We start from the raw sequence: 14,430 nt of genomic DNA on the forward strand, positions 1-14,430 counted from the left end.
TTCGCTGAAACCACGCCCATTTTCACCAAGTGGGAGGGGTCAAAAAGGAAGGACGGGGTCCAGCGCCCCCCCATCCTAAAACTTCACCAGCCGCCACTGCTTTCCACGCTGTGGCTGTGGTGGTGGAGTTGTGGCAGCAGGAGGAGGAGGAGGAGGAGGAGGAGGATCGTCCATCTCAATGACATCCGTCTTGGGTGTTAGTTCCCCACTCACCCCCTTACGTAGGACTTTATAAATCAGGTCCTCAGAGAGCCTGCGTTGACCCTCCTGCATGCCCTGCAATTTGGTGGCAGCCATGCAGGCAAAGGCCTCTTCAGGACTGGGGAAGGCTCGGAGGGACGCAGAAGCCTCCTGGATCAGCCTGTACACTGAATCCTGCACGGGACTCGGAGTCGTGTTCCTGGCTCGTTTATGTGGCAGGCGGAGGGGAGGGACCTGAGACTCAGTCAGGCTGCGACTGGTCCCGGGCTTCTCTTGGCTGCCACTTAGCCCCGCCTCCTCCTGGCTGCCACTAATCCCCGCCTCCTCCTGGCTGCCACTAATCCCCGCCTCCTCCTGACTGCCACATTCCACAACCTCCTCCTGGCTGAGGTCTTCCTGTGTATGAAAAAGGGACATAGTTTTAGTATTTTTTCAATCAATCACACACAATTTTCACCTCCTGACTGCTGCAAATTGAATGTTAACAAATATAACAGACTATCCTTCTGAGCCCAGCATTTTTCATTCTTGTCCCAATTTTGGGTGCCCACTACTGTCTATTGATATGTAAAACACTTTTTTTAATCAGCAATTAGTGATCAATACTAACATCTAGTAAACATCATTTATTTATTGACCAGAAATCTGTAGAAGAATGCTATACCTGACTCCAGCTGGGCTCCTCCATTTCTTCCTGGCTGGAAGGCCCAGGTTGGACATTGGAAGCCTCAGCTGGGGTGGAAGGAAGTGTGGAAGGAAGAGTAGAGAGTGATTCCCTGACTTCAGTGTGGTCTGACAGAAATCGCAGTCTCTCATAGTACCACAGCCTGGGGACATAAACATCATCTTCTGCAGCTCCGGATCTCTGGGAATCTGTGACCTTCTTGCGCTCCCTAAGATAAGTGCTCCTCAGGCCACCAATTTTAGCTTTTAAATAAGGGATGGTTGCTGTGGGGACCACCGGCTTCACCAACTCCAGCAGTTTCTCCAGCGCTGCCTGCCTCTTTTGTTTGTGGTTATAGTGGGGGTGTCTCACTTGCCACAGACAGGGCAGCTCCCTGTACTTGTCTATGAACAGGGGCAGGAAATTGTGGTCGTTGAACCCATCCATTTTCTCTGCAAGACACAACACAAGACAAACCCTAATGTCAGGCCAAACTCCCCTAATCTTGTTACAATATAGGCTTCCATTTCGAAGCAGTATAGGCGCAAGTTTAGATCTTACCTTCGTTATCACGATCGGCGTCTCCGATGCTCCTTCCTCCGCTCACAGATCGTACGTAAGACACACGTGTGTTACGCTTTATACACACTGCGCATGCGTATAACTCCGCCCGCCCCTGACGTTCTTTCTAGTCTATTCCCCGCCCCTTTTCATTCGGCGCAGTGGGGGAAGAGCACATGGCGGATAGACAGCAGGTGCGTGCTAATTGTAGCAACAAGGAGGAGGAGGAGGAGGAAAGGCCGGAGCCTGAAACGTCCCGATCCAGAAGGAGATTTAGGGACTCAAATATGTCCTTTGGGGAGATGTTGGAGATGGTGGACATCCTGAAGAAGGCCGACTATGATGGAAAGTATGGGCCTTACCCCAACCACAATCTCAGAAAGGCCAAGATCATGGCGAAAGTGGTCAGGAGTCTGCACCGGAAATTCGTGGTACGACAATCGAAAGATCAGCTCAGGAAGCGGTGGTCGGACCTGAAATTACGAGAACATGAGCGTGCTGCTCCATGTGCTTTTAGGAACTGTTGTACAGTTTAAAATGGCAACTTTCATGTTCATGGGCACATTATTCGTTCGGATCAAACATTTTTCGTTCCAAATATAAAATAACATTGTTTAGCCCATATGCATTTGGCCACCATTTTGACGCCCTATACTTGTCTTAAAAGAATTGGGTTGTGTAGATGGCTTTGTTACTAGAATGAAATGCAAACTAGATTGTGTGTAAGGAGAGGACACTGAGCAGCTGTTTTCACATCTGGACACTTGAGCACTAGTGTGGGACAAAAGAACACCATTTTTATTAGGGGGGCCACACAGGTGCTCCAGTGTATACTATAGGGGGGTCTCCATCTGTGAAGCTTGTACCAAACAGGTAAAGTATTGCAGGTTGACAAAGGGCATTAAAAAAGCTACATGTTGGAACTCTGCTAAAATAGATAATTGTACCCCACTTCCAAGCAATGTTTCATCTTTATAGTTCTGACATTAAATATCTGTGTGCTAATTATACCATTTTGTTTGACATAGGGGAGAAAAGACTCGGAGGACACCCCTCATCTGAGGAGACCAGAGCCCCCCCCCTCTGGAAGAAGGTGAAATCCCCCCAACACAAGCTGAGCAGGAGGATGAAGATGTGGTGGAACTAGTCACCACAACAGGTGAGTGTCTGCGAACACAGGCTCCGATAAGAGATGGATGGCGGCATTTTTTTTAAACCAAATTTATTTTGGGGTTCCTCTCTTTTTAGGTGATCGTGAGGTTGTGGATGAAGATCCTTTCACATCCGAAAGTGCCCAGATCCTGATCGGGGAGATCATGGGGTGTAATTTACAATTGGAAAACATCAAGCAAAACATCAATGATGTTATTCCAAAATATAAAAACATCATTGATGTTTTGGGACGAGTTTAAAACCCCTCCAAATCACTTTCTTCTTTTGTGTGCTACAATGTGCTAAATGCTTTTGTGATTTTTCCCAAAGCCAAATTTGGAGGATGCACACAGTGTGTCAACATGTGCTATCTGCCATCACGGGAGATCAATGGACGCGTTTTGGGGGTGCAACCCCTTCCTCAATAATAAAGTAGCGGTGAGGAAGGGCTTGCTCCCCCAAAACACATCCCTTGATCCCCCGTGATGGCAGCTAGCACATGTTGACATTGGGAAATTTGTGTGCATCTTCCAAATTTGGCTTTTCCAGGGGTGATTTCCCCCATCTGAACGCAATATCAAACACAGTTCCTAAATACTCATGTCTGATATTGCCTTCAAGTTCTACCAAATGTGAACTTTGTAAGATCAAGATTTGTGTCTTTCTTGTTGGTTTTACACAGGCCTGTTTTCTATAAAATTGACATTTTAATTTTGGATAATGCCACCACCAAAATTGGTATACAACAAACATGTTGGTTTGTCAGCAAAACCTTTGGTAAATGCACATGTGATTGTGCAGGTATTAAAAAGATTGTTAATCAAGAATGTAAGGAGATTCCATATTACATTACATTATTGATTAATTGATTAATTGTTGATTTCACTCTGTTCATGATTTCACATTGCTTATTTTGCTTTAACAATCAGAAACATATCTTAGTATATTTTTGATTAAGATCAGACTGTCTTATGATTTACTGAAATATCTCATATATGTCTTTTCCTCTTTTTCTGTGTTTATTTGAGGAAACATCTGCTTGTGGTTTTGTCTCTGTAATTTTTAAAGAAGCTGCGGTTGTCCAGCAGACAAGTGACAGAGGATGAGGAATGTTTTGACCTATTAACTTGAACTACAGGGGTCACCCTTTTTGATATCACAAGATGTAGACATTATTAATGTTTAGAAAATCACAAGATTGGGATATGTTTGGAAATTACCGAATATGCTAATATGTATTATCATTTTGATTGGCCCCCAAATTGTGGGCAGAGTCTTGTAAAGACAGCATAAAAAAGCGAATCTAAAAATAAAGACTTGTAATCATTTTCAGCATACCTATGTGTGTATGTGTCTTTGATTAACCGCCGGCGAGGACCTCCACTGAGCCACATCCCCAAGAGCCTAGGCCACAAGGAGAAGACGGGCGCCTAACAGTTTTTGGTACCAGAAGTGGGGTGTTTTGAACAGGTAAGACATTCTGCTCCTTTTTTACCTATTTTAGGTAACTGGTGTTGATGCTTGCCTTGTTCAAATAACCTTGTATATCCACCCACTTACATAACTGTGCCTTCGCAACGGGCTAGGGCTGTAGCCCCTTGGAGGGTTAAAGGGCTCGCAGAGGTTTTTTGGTTTTTTATAGTCTGACTAGGTTGGTCTGACTGCTGTGTTGAGTATATATATGTGTGTTTAAAACTCGGGAAGTATAGAATACGCCCGTAGTATAAGGAGTGGCTAAGTGGACGCCCAATTTTTTGGGAAAATATTGAAAAGTGCACTTATTATACTTATTATAACATGTTCATATAATGTAACTTTATCTTGCCACTGTATATATAAGATTTTGCTTGTTTTCTTGCTTGTTTTTTTTTTAAGGTACCACCGTAAGTATTTAGAGTGTATAGAGAATTAGAGAATTAGAGATAAGTGTATGATGATATATGTGTATGACAACTGAATGTAAAGTACTGTATTAATTTAGAGGATTTTTTTGTTAGGATATTGTATTACACATATATGTACTAAATGAACAACCTAAGACAGGAGCCTGACTGTAGTGAGATAGCGCCCGCCTGCCCACATTGCACCTTTGGTTTACTGTTCCTTAGTGTTGACAGGACATGGATCCTGCTTACCACTAAGCCAAATATAAAACAGAGTATGTAACTAAAGCCCCCACACCAAAACCTGTAAATTCACCCGCCCTATCACAGCAACCCGAAGCACCCCCCCCCTTATGTGATGGTTAAACAGGAGGATGGAACATTGGGTCCATGTCTTCAGCTGTATCCATCTCTGGATCCAGCAGTATTAGCTACCATGATATATAGTGCAGCTGATCAGGCACAGGTTACACGATGGGAAAATGAAAGTAGAAACAGGGAAGAGGAAGTCCGGGTAGAAGGTATACGTAGGAGGGAAGAAGAGAGGATTAGGAGGTTGGATCCGAAGGAAAGGGAATTAGAAGAGAAGTTAAAAGAGTTTAAGAAGAGAAAGGAGGAATTAGAGGAGAAAATGTCTAGGAGGGAGGAAGAGCTAGAACATTACAAAAGAGAGCTAGATAAGAGGGAAGGTGAGATGAGAGAGTATTCTGCGATAACTAAGGAAGAAAGGGATGGAATGTCCCTGGAAAAGGGAGAAGAGGAAGGAGTCAGGAAGTTAAGCCCCAAGGAAAAGGAATGGGAGGAGAAACAGAAAGAATTTAATAAAAGACAGCAGGAAGAGGAAGAAAGGATACAGAGGAAAAGGGAAGATTTAGAGGCGTACGAGAGGAAACTAGAGAAAGAAGCAAGAAGGATTAAGGAGGCCAAGGAAAAGATAATTTCACAGCCATCCACCACACTCAGAAGCCAAACAAAACCGGCCATAAGCCAGAAACCCCCACAGGAGGAAAGGGAGCAGGGTGAATCCTCTACTGAGGAAAGAGAAATAGACATGGAACAGGAAAGTCTAGGTGCCACCTTTAAAGCACCACTTATGCATATAGGGGAGACGGTAGTCCATATTCCCCTACCCCTAGGCACACTGTCAAAAATAAAGGAGTTATGCCCCAGCCCAAAGAAAAGCCCTAGGGAGGCTGGAGCTTTCCTTGCAAAATACAGTGCAGGGACTAGCCTGGATAAAGAAGATATAGCAGGGATCCTTAGTATAGTTGACCCTGACAGCCCAGAAGGGCATCCTGTAGATGCCTTATGGACAGCCCACATAGAAGAAGATAAAGATTGGGTATCTTTTTGGAAAGGTATGGGGAATCATTGGTCTACTATATACAAGGGTTCATCTGCACTTCAGGAACTTGTCCTAGCAAAACAGGGACCGAAGGAAAAGTTCTATGAATTTTGTACCCGGGTATATGGTCTGTGGAAAGCAGTAGATAACGCCAACCCCCAGTTGTTCACCACCACCATTATGGCTGGTGGAGATACGAAGGTGACACAGTTGCTTAAATTCACTAATCCAAAGTGGGCAGAACAACCCCCAGATGAATTTATGAAAGATGCTAGGTCACGAGAAACATCAGGGGTATTTGAACAGAAGGGTGGCATTTTTCCCTCCCTGACACCAACCCAGACTCTGCCAACTGGTGGGACTCCGCCCACCCACATAATGACAATGCAACCTTATCCACCAATGCAATCTTATCCCCCAAATCAGGGTTACCCACCAGACCAGGGGTGCTTTAACTGTGGGGAACTGGGACACTGGAAGTCCCAATGTCCCTACAGAATTAGAACAAACGCCCAGAGAGGGAGAGGTAGGAATCTTAACACCACCCCCCGTCGCCTTCAGGATATCAGGTATCCTCACCCACCACAACCCCAACTACCCCAACCACAACCCCAATACCAGCCTCAGCCTAACAGACCACCCCCACGCATTCCGATGCAGTGGCCATCCGCTCGGCGGACGCCACAATAGGGATGCCAAGAGTACGTCCCGTCCCTCAGCCTTGTGTGTTACAATCCATCATGGAAAAGTCTTCCGCAGGTATTATTGCGGGTAGACAATCACCTGATATGTCTATTGTTGGATTCAGGGGCTACATTCAGTAGTTTGAATGATGCCATATATGACACACCGCACTGCACTGAGGGAAACTCTATTGGTATAAATGGGACATCAATTACCCACCCCATCACTCCACCATTGCCCGTGGCTACTCCAGAAGGGCAGGAACTGTGTACCCAGAGTTTTGCTGTCCTTGTGGATTGTCCAGTATCTTTAATGGGGAGGGACCTACTCTCAAAACTGAATATCACCATTAAATTTGACAGAGGGGGCTCCCTCACTGCCAGCTCACCGTTCTGTGATTTACATGCTCCAAAGAGACACACTTTCAGGGGACTCTTTGCATCATTGCCACCCACTCTAGAAACACATGCTATATGGGCAGACAACAAAGGGAGTGTGGGTTTTATTAACTGTACACCCTACACACCACAAATGCGTCCAGACGCTGAAGTACAATATCACAAGCAGTACCCCCTGCCACTTGAAAAAATTGAAGGCATCACACCATTAATCAATGATTACATAGCAAAAGGGATTCTGAAACACATCATAAGCCCCTGGAATACACCAATCTACCCTGTGAAAAAGGCAAATGGGGAGTGGAGGCTTGTACAGGACCTAAGGGCCGTGAACAAGCAGGTTATACCTCTGCCACCTTTGGTAGCAGATATTTCTTTCATCTTTTTGAAAATACCTGCTGATTCCCTTTGCTACACAGTAGTAGACCTGGCGAATGCATTTTTTAGCATCCCGATCGATGATGGGGTATTGCCCATGTTTTCATTCTCATGGGGGAGGGGAAAGCAGTTGACCTGGTCAAGATTACCTCAGGGGTATGTGGACAGTCCAGCAGCCTTCTCCATGGTCCTTAATGAGACAATTAAGTCATGGACTGCTGAGCGCGGGTCGGTACTAATACAGTATGTGGACGACTTGCTCCTGTGCAGTCGATCTGCTGAAGATTGTGCGGTCGATTCCACATCTCTGTTACATCACCTGGCCAGGTCTGGCCACCTAGCATCGCGGAAGAAGATACAATGGTGTCAAAGTCAGGTAGAATACCTGGGATGCATTCTGAAGGAGGGAACCAGGCTGGTATCCCCCAAACGTGCCGCAGCCCTGCAGGCTCTCAGTCCTCCAAGAGACAAAGCAACTTTGCTCTCATTCTTGGGCGCAATCGTATATTGCCGCCAATGGATCCCAGATTGTTCATATTATGATGGCATTCTGAGGGAGGCTACCTTGTCCACCGCCCCAAAGACAGTAGATTGGACAACAGAAAGGCTCTGTGCTTTTCAGGCCTTGTTAAAAAGTTTGACTCAGGCCCCCGCCCTGGGATTGATAGAATATGGCAAGCCCTTTCAATTATACTGTGTGGTATCGGGAAATTCTTTTGCTGCGGTTTTGACACAGCAACATGGAACCGGGTACCGACCAGTCTCCTATCTCTCAAAAAAGTTGCCTACCCAAGTACAAGGGATGCCATCTTGTCTACAAAACCTTGCTGCTTGTGCTATGGCAGTTCAAGAGGCTAACAAATCAGTATTAGGCCATGAACTGACTCTCTACACCACTCATTCAGTAACTCACCTCCTGCAGAACATGAACACACAGCATATGACAGCACAGAGGCTTAGTGGGTATGAGATCACACTTCTGAATACTGATAACCTCACTCTCAAACACGCACCACCAAGTAATCCCACTGTCCGTCTTTTGCACTCTTTGCTCAGGTTACCGCGAGACCCTGATCAGAAGCACAATTGTGTTGAACAGGTTGCAGCAATAACCAGCCCTCGCCCAGATCTCACTGACATTCCCCTACCAGGAGTACAGGACGTCTTCATAGACGGCAGTTGTACTCGCCCCTCTGATGCAACATTCCTGACAGGGTATGCCATTGTCCAACTACCTGATGTGGTGTTGGAAGCAAAAGCCTTACCACCCTCCTCAGCACAGGTAGCAGAATTGGAGGCACTCACAAGAGCTTGCATACTTTTCTCTGATGAGGAGGTAAACATCTACACAGATAGTAGGTACGCTTTTGGCGTAACGCACGACTATGGCGTAATCTGGGCGAATAGAGGATTTAAAACCGCTGACAACAAGCCAATCGCTAACTCTACACAAATTAAAGCACTCCTGCAAGCGATTCTTCTCCCAAAGAGGATAGCGGTCATCAAAGTAAAAGCACATTCATCGGATAACAGCAGAGTTTCCAAAGGAAACGCTCTGGCAGACAGAGAAGCGAAAAAAGCCGCTGCCCTATACATTGGTCAGCCAGCTCCCACAACAATGTTCTTCAAAGAACATTTTACATCACCCAACTTCAAAACCGTTGTGGCACAAATACAGGGATTAGCTACAGAAGAGGATGTTTCTTTTTGGGTCAAGGATGGCTTGACCAAGGACCAAGAAGGTCTTTGGTCAAAAGAGGGGAAGATATTGGGCATACCAGAATCAAGCAGTGTTCTCATACTTTCCTATCTCCATGGTCCAGGACATATAGGTACCACCGCCCTAACAAACATGTACACAAAGTCTTTCTGCACAAACAACTTAAGTAAACAGGCAAAACTCCTCACCAGCAGTTGTCTAACCTGTGCACAAAACAATGTCCAAGGGAAAAATCATGGATTACATGGCCACCTGCCCCCACCCCTGGGTCCCCTAACAGATTTGCAAATAGACTTCACACACATGCCCAAACAAAGAGGTAATTTGAAATGCCTTTGCGTAATCGTATGCAAATGGTCAGGCTGGATTGAAGGAATTCCATGTACAGGTGAGACTGCCAAAATTGCTGCCAAATGCATACTGAACCATTGGGTTTGTAGGTTCGGAATACCAACGGCCATATGGTCAGACAGAGGGCCTGCCTTCAGCTCCTCTGTTACACAGACTTTAGCTAAGCTACTAGGCTTACAGTGGAAACTGCACATCCCTTACCACCCACAAAGTGCAGGAGTAGTGGAAAGAATGAATAGGAACATTAAGGACAAGTTAAAAAAAGCCACGGGGGGCACCATGAAAGGATGGTTGGATTACCTTCCTTCTGTCCTATTTCAGATCAGAACAACACCACATGCTAGAACAAAACTCTCGCCCTTTGAGATCTTAATGGGAGTTCCTGCAAACATAGAGCTGCCCCTCTTAGATCAAAACACTGACATTAACATCTATTCTCAACAGGAAATGTACGTGAAAAATCTGGTAAGTATGCTACAGGATATGAACGAACAAGTTTCTGTCACCTTTTCTCCTCTTTCAACAGAACCTACTCATCCCTTCATCCCAGGAGACAAAGTACTGGTGAAACAACTGGCACACAAAAAGAAGGTTGGACCCATTTTCTCTGGACCTTGGAAGATAGAGAAGGTTTCCAGAACTGCTGTACTGACCGATCTGGGAAACACCTGGATCCACGCCAGCCGGTTAAAGAAGTGTCCACAGCAACCCCAGACCCCTGACCCTCCTCCAGCACCCCAAGACTCCTCTGACCAGGAACAGCGACCAGATTTGAAGGACATTCAAGAAGGCATAAAACAAATCTCTCGGACCAACGAGACGAATCCCCCACCAACAGGAAGAAACAAGAAACAGAACTTTGTACACAGTACCTGACAAAATGATTTCTACCTTTGTGTCAGGAAAAACATTATGCTTCTGGACATGTCTGATTCTGATAGTATTCATACCTACTTGGTTAATAACAAATTGTGTGTACCATCCAGAAGATTTAGGGTCACTAGAAGGGATATGTGGAAATGCACAGACAGCCAATACATCTAGTATAAAATATAAAAGAAGTATATCCCCCACTGAACCCCCTTCAGGTTTCACTGACAAGATGTTGTTGTTGAAGTTTAAGTACAGTTATGCACAGAAGTCTGGTTTTGAGAAATGTTGGATATGTAGCAAACTCCACCCCAGTACAGCCAGAATCCCATTGATGGCCATTCCCTTAAACATCACTCCTTTTTTGAATGGAACTCCCCCCATAGTTCTTGCCAATGTCATAAGAAAAAGTCCCAACAAGCCCCTCAGTTTTCAAATCGTGGGTAGAAGCCATGCTCCAGATTGGTGTTTCATACTGGGAAACATTTCCAGGGGAGCTGAGGTATGCAAAAGGTCAAAACTTAATGTCTCCATGGCTTCCCTCACCAATAACTCACTTTTTCGCACCTCAGACCCTGTGATAAATGCTACCATCTATGACCTTTTTAATTCTAGTTCCCACTCCACGGTCGCACAGTTGCTAGCTCTGCTGATGGCATCTGGTCATTCAAAGGGTGCAAGGACCGTTGTTAGTCAACGACCCTTGGCACTAGGTAACACAACCTACATCTGTTGTGGCAAGCTCTGTTACCCATGGATTCCTGAAGAACCCCAGGGATGGTGTTACCTTGCTAAAATAGTTCCTGTAATGGGAGTAGTCGGGGATAATGGGCAAGGACACCTACTTAAAGCTAGCACCCACCCACGATACCCTCTAAAACATCTTGGAAAGAGAGAAATGTTCCTAGAAAAAGATATGACCTGGGCTTGGTTTCCTTCCTGGACAGGTTGGGGAATAGATCTGATGAAGAAACTAAATAACTACACCTCGATCATTGATGAGATCTTGGAAAAAGACTCTGATGACATCTCAAAATTAAACCTAGAGACCAGAGCAATCAGAAAACAACTAGGGTTACATGACCTGGCCATAGAAAGCATGAGTGCAGCCCTCACTGGCCTCTGTGAGATTACTGAGGACTATGAATGCTGCACTTGGATACACAACACGAGTATCGAGATCCCTGATTACTATGACATTATTGCACAACACAGAAAAGAGGTAAACAAACTACAACAGGATGCAAGGGATATTGGGAAAACATGGGACCCTTTCTCTACCGGGTTCAGTTTGGGAGGTCTCACTTCATGGTTAAAGAACACTGCAATGACAATTTTTACCATACTGCTTTTTATATTGTTCTTGTATGCATGCTTCATGTTACTTAAATGCCTCTACAAAAAGGGTAGCAAAGCACCTTCCGAAACCATGAAGCTGACTTCCATTACCAGAGATCCCACGGTATGGTACGAGAACCAGGGAAATGAGGCCGAGGAATACGACTCCTTAAGGCATGATGAAAAGGTAGCCGAGGAATATGACTCCTTGAGGCGTGACGAATAGGTAGAATGACCATTTCGATGATATCGAATGGTCAAAGGGAGGATTGTAAGGAGATTCCATATTACATTACATTATTGATTAATTGATTAATTGTTGATTTCACTCTGTTCATGATTTCACATTGCTTATTTTGCTTTAACAATCAGAAACATATCTTAGTATATTTTTGATTAAGATCAGACTGTCTTATGATTTACTGAAATATCTCATATATGTCTTTTCCTCTTTTTCTGTGTTTATTTGAGGAAACATCTGCTTGTGGTTTTGTCTCTGTAATTTTTAAAGAAGCTGCGGTTGTCCAGCAGACAAGTGACAGAGGATGAGGAATGTTTTGACCTATTAACTTGAACTACAGGGGTCACCCTTTTTGATATCACAAGATGTAGACATTATTAATGTTTAGAAAATCACAAGATTGGGATATGTTTGGAAATTACCGAATATGCTAATATGTATTATCATTTTGATTGGCCCCCAAATTGTGGGCAGAGTCTTGTAAAGACAGCATAAAAAAGCGAATCTAAAAATAAAGACTTGCAATCATTTTCAGCATACCTATGTGTGTATGTGTCTTTGATTAACCGCCGGCGAGGACCTCCACTGAGCCACATCCCCAAGAGCCTAGGCCACAAGGAGAAGACGGGCGCCTAACAAAGAATTTGTGGATTATTGTCTCAACGCTACAACACTTTTGGGGTGATGTAATTGTTGTTTTATGAGAAAATGGGGGTTATTTCCTAAGGGCAAATCCACTTTGCACTACAAGTGCAGTTTCAGTGCAGTTGCAAGTGCACTTGTAGTGAAATGTGTTTTTGCATTTAGTAAATAACAGCCAACAGTGCTTTGTATAAGGTTACACAATCACGCCATTTTCTGCACTCAACACATTTCTGTCAGGGTCAGCTCAAACAAACACAAACACAAGCAGTAAATATCCAGAAAGATTTTTTTTTTTTTTTTATTTGAAAAAGGCTTCACATATTGTCTGGCATATTGATAGCCCCCCTACCCGCAAAGAACTCCAGGTAGCGTAACCGGACATCACGGGCACTCAGGGAGGGCAAGCCAGGACGGCCACTTTCAAGCGCCGTCAGTGTGGTTTGATGTAGGATTCCGGCCTCAGGCTCAACTGAGCCAGCATAGTTGGCCGAATGTTTCCGTAAAAAGTTATGGAGAACACAGCACGCAAGTATTATATGGTTCAGTTTATACTCCGCCATATGGATAGGTGTCAGAAATAGGCGGAACCGGCTGGCCAGGATTCCAAATGTGTTCTCCACCACTCTTCGGGCTCTGGCCAGCCGGTAATTAAAAACCCTCTGTTCCGGGGTGAGGGTCCTCATCGGGAATGGCCGCATCAGGTGGTCCCCCAGCGCAAATGCTTCATCAGCAACGAACACAAATGGGAGTCCTTCCACATTGTCCTCTGGAGCTGGCAAGTCCAAGCTGCCATTCTGGAGACGCCTGTAGAACTCCGTCTGGGCGATGACTCCACCATCGAACATCCGGCCATTCTTCCCCACGTCCACATACAGGAAGTCGTAATTAGCCGACACCACCGCCAACATCACTATACTATTGAACCCCTTATAGTTGAAATAGTACGACCCCGAGTTGGGTGGTGGGACGATGTGGACGTGTTTCCCATCAATTGCCCCTCCGCAGTTAGGAAAGTCCCACCGCTGGGCAAAGTGGGAGGCCACAGTCTGCCATTCCTGTGGCGTGGAAGGAAACTGTTGAGGAAAAAACAATAAACATTACTATTTTTACTCTGAAACATGGCAAGCAGATTAGATACAAACATTATGGGGCAACCTCCAGATAGCATTTAGTAAGGGGAATTTAACAAGGCCAAAGTATAAGGTACACCTATCATATTCCCCCTCCCCCCCTCTCATGGGCTATTTCTAACATTATGGGGTGCGTGTAACTCTTGGACAGGTAACCCTCTTCACTTCATTGAGAGATGAATGCCTAAATAATGGGTATTACTTGGAACAGCCCCTCCTTAGTTACACTATTGGCAGCCCACTGGACAGGTAAGAAGTGTCATAATACAAAGATATAAATACACACTGTACACATTTGAGGACATTTGGACATTCTGCTATTACCTATCAAGATAATAATAGGATACAAAAACTTTAAACAGTACCATTGGAAAGTATACAGGCAGGCCCTTGCACTACATGCTTTGGGTAATTCATCCATAAATCTGACCAGTAAAGAGGTGGGTATAGTGTGTATGGGTTTGGCAAAGTCAGCAGATAGATGATTGAGGATACATAGAGAATTGGGATCAGCTGACTTAGCAGTTGGGGGTTGGGAGGGTTACTAAAAATTATTTGGGGACACCATAAAAAAAAGCCTCTGGCACTCTGCCTGAATTTAAATCAAAAATTACATTTCCAAACATTTTAGGGGGTGTTTGGGGTAAAGCACTACTATGGAGCTGATAAAATACATTGTTAAGTGACTACATGAGGTGAATATAGGGCAGGAGACACCATGCTGGGGAGGTTAGTGAAGGGCAAATATGTATGAAGGACCTAAAATAATAATTACCTAAAAATCCAGCATGCATGAGGACAAAGGGGACATTCACAGCATATTACAATCATGGTAATTAGGGAATGAGGAAAGAAATACAATATATTAG

The sequence above is a fragment of the Aquarana catesbeiana genome, linkage group LG03 (genome assembly GCF_042186555.1).
Source record: "Aquarana catesbeiana isolate 2022-GZ linkage group LG03, ASM4218655v1, whole genome shotgun sequence".
Classification (NCBI taxonomy): domain Eukaryota; kingdom Metazoa; phylum Chordata; class Amphibia; order Anura; family Ranidae; genus Aquarana; species Aquarana catesbeiana.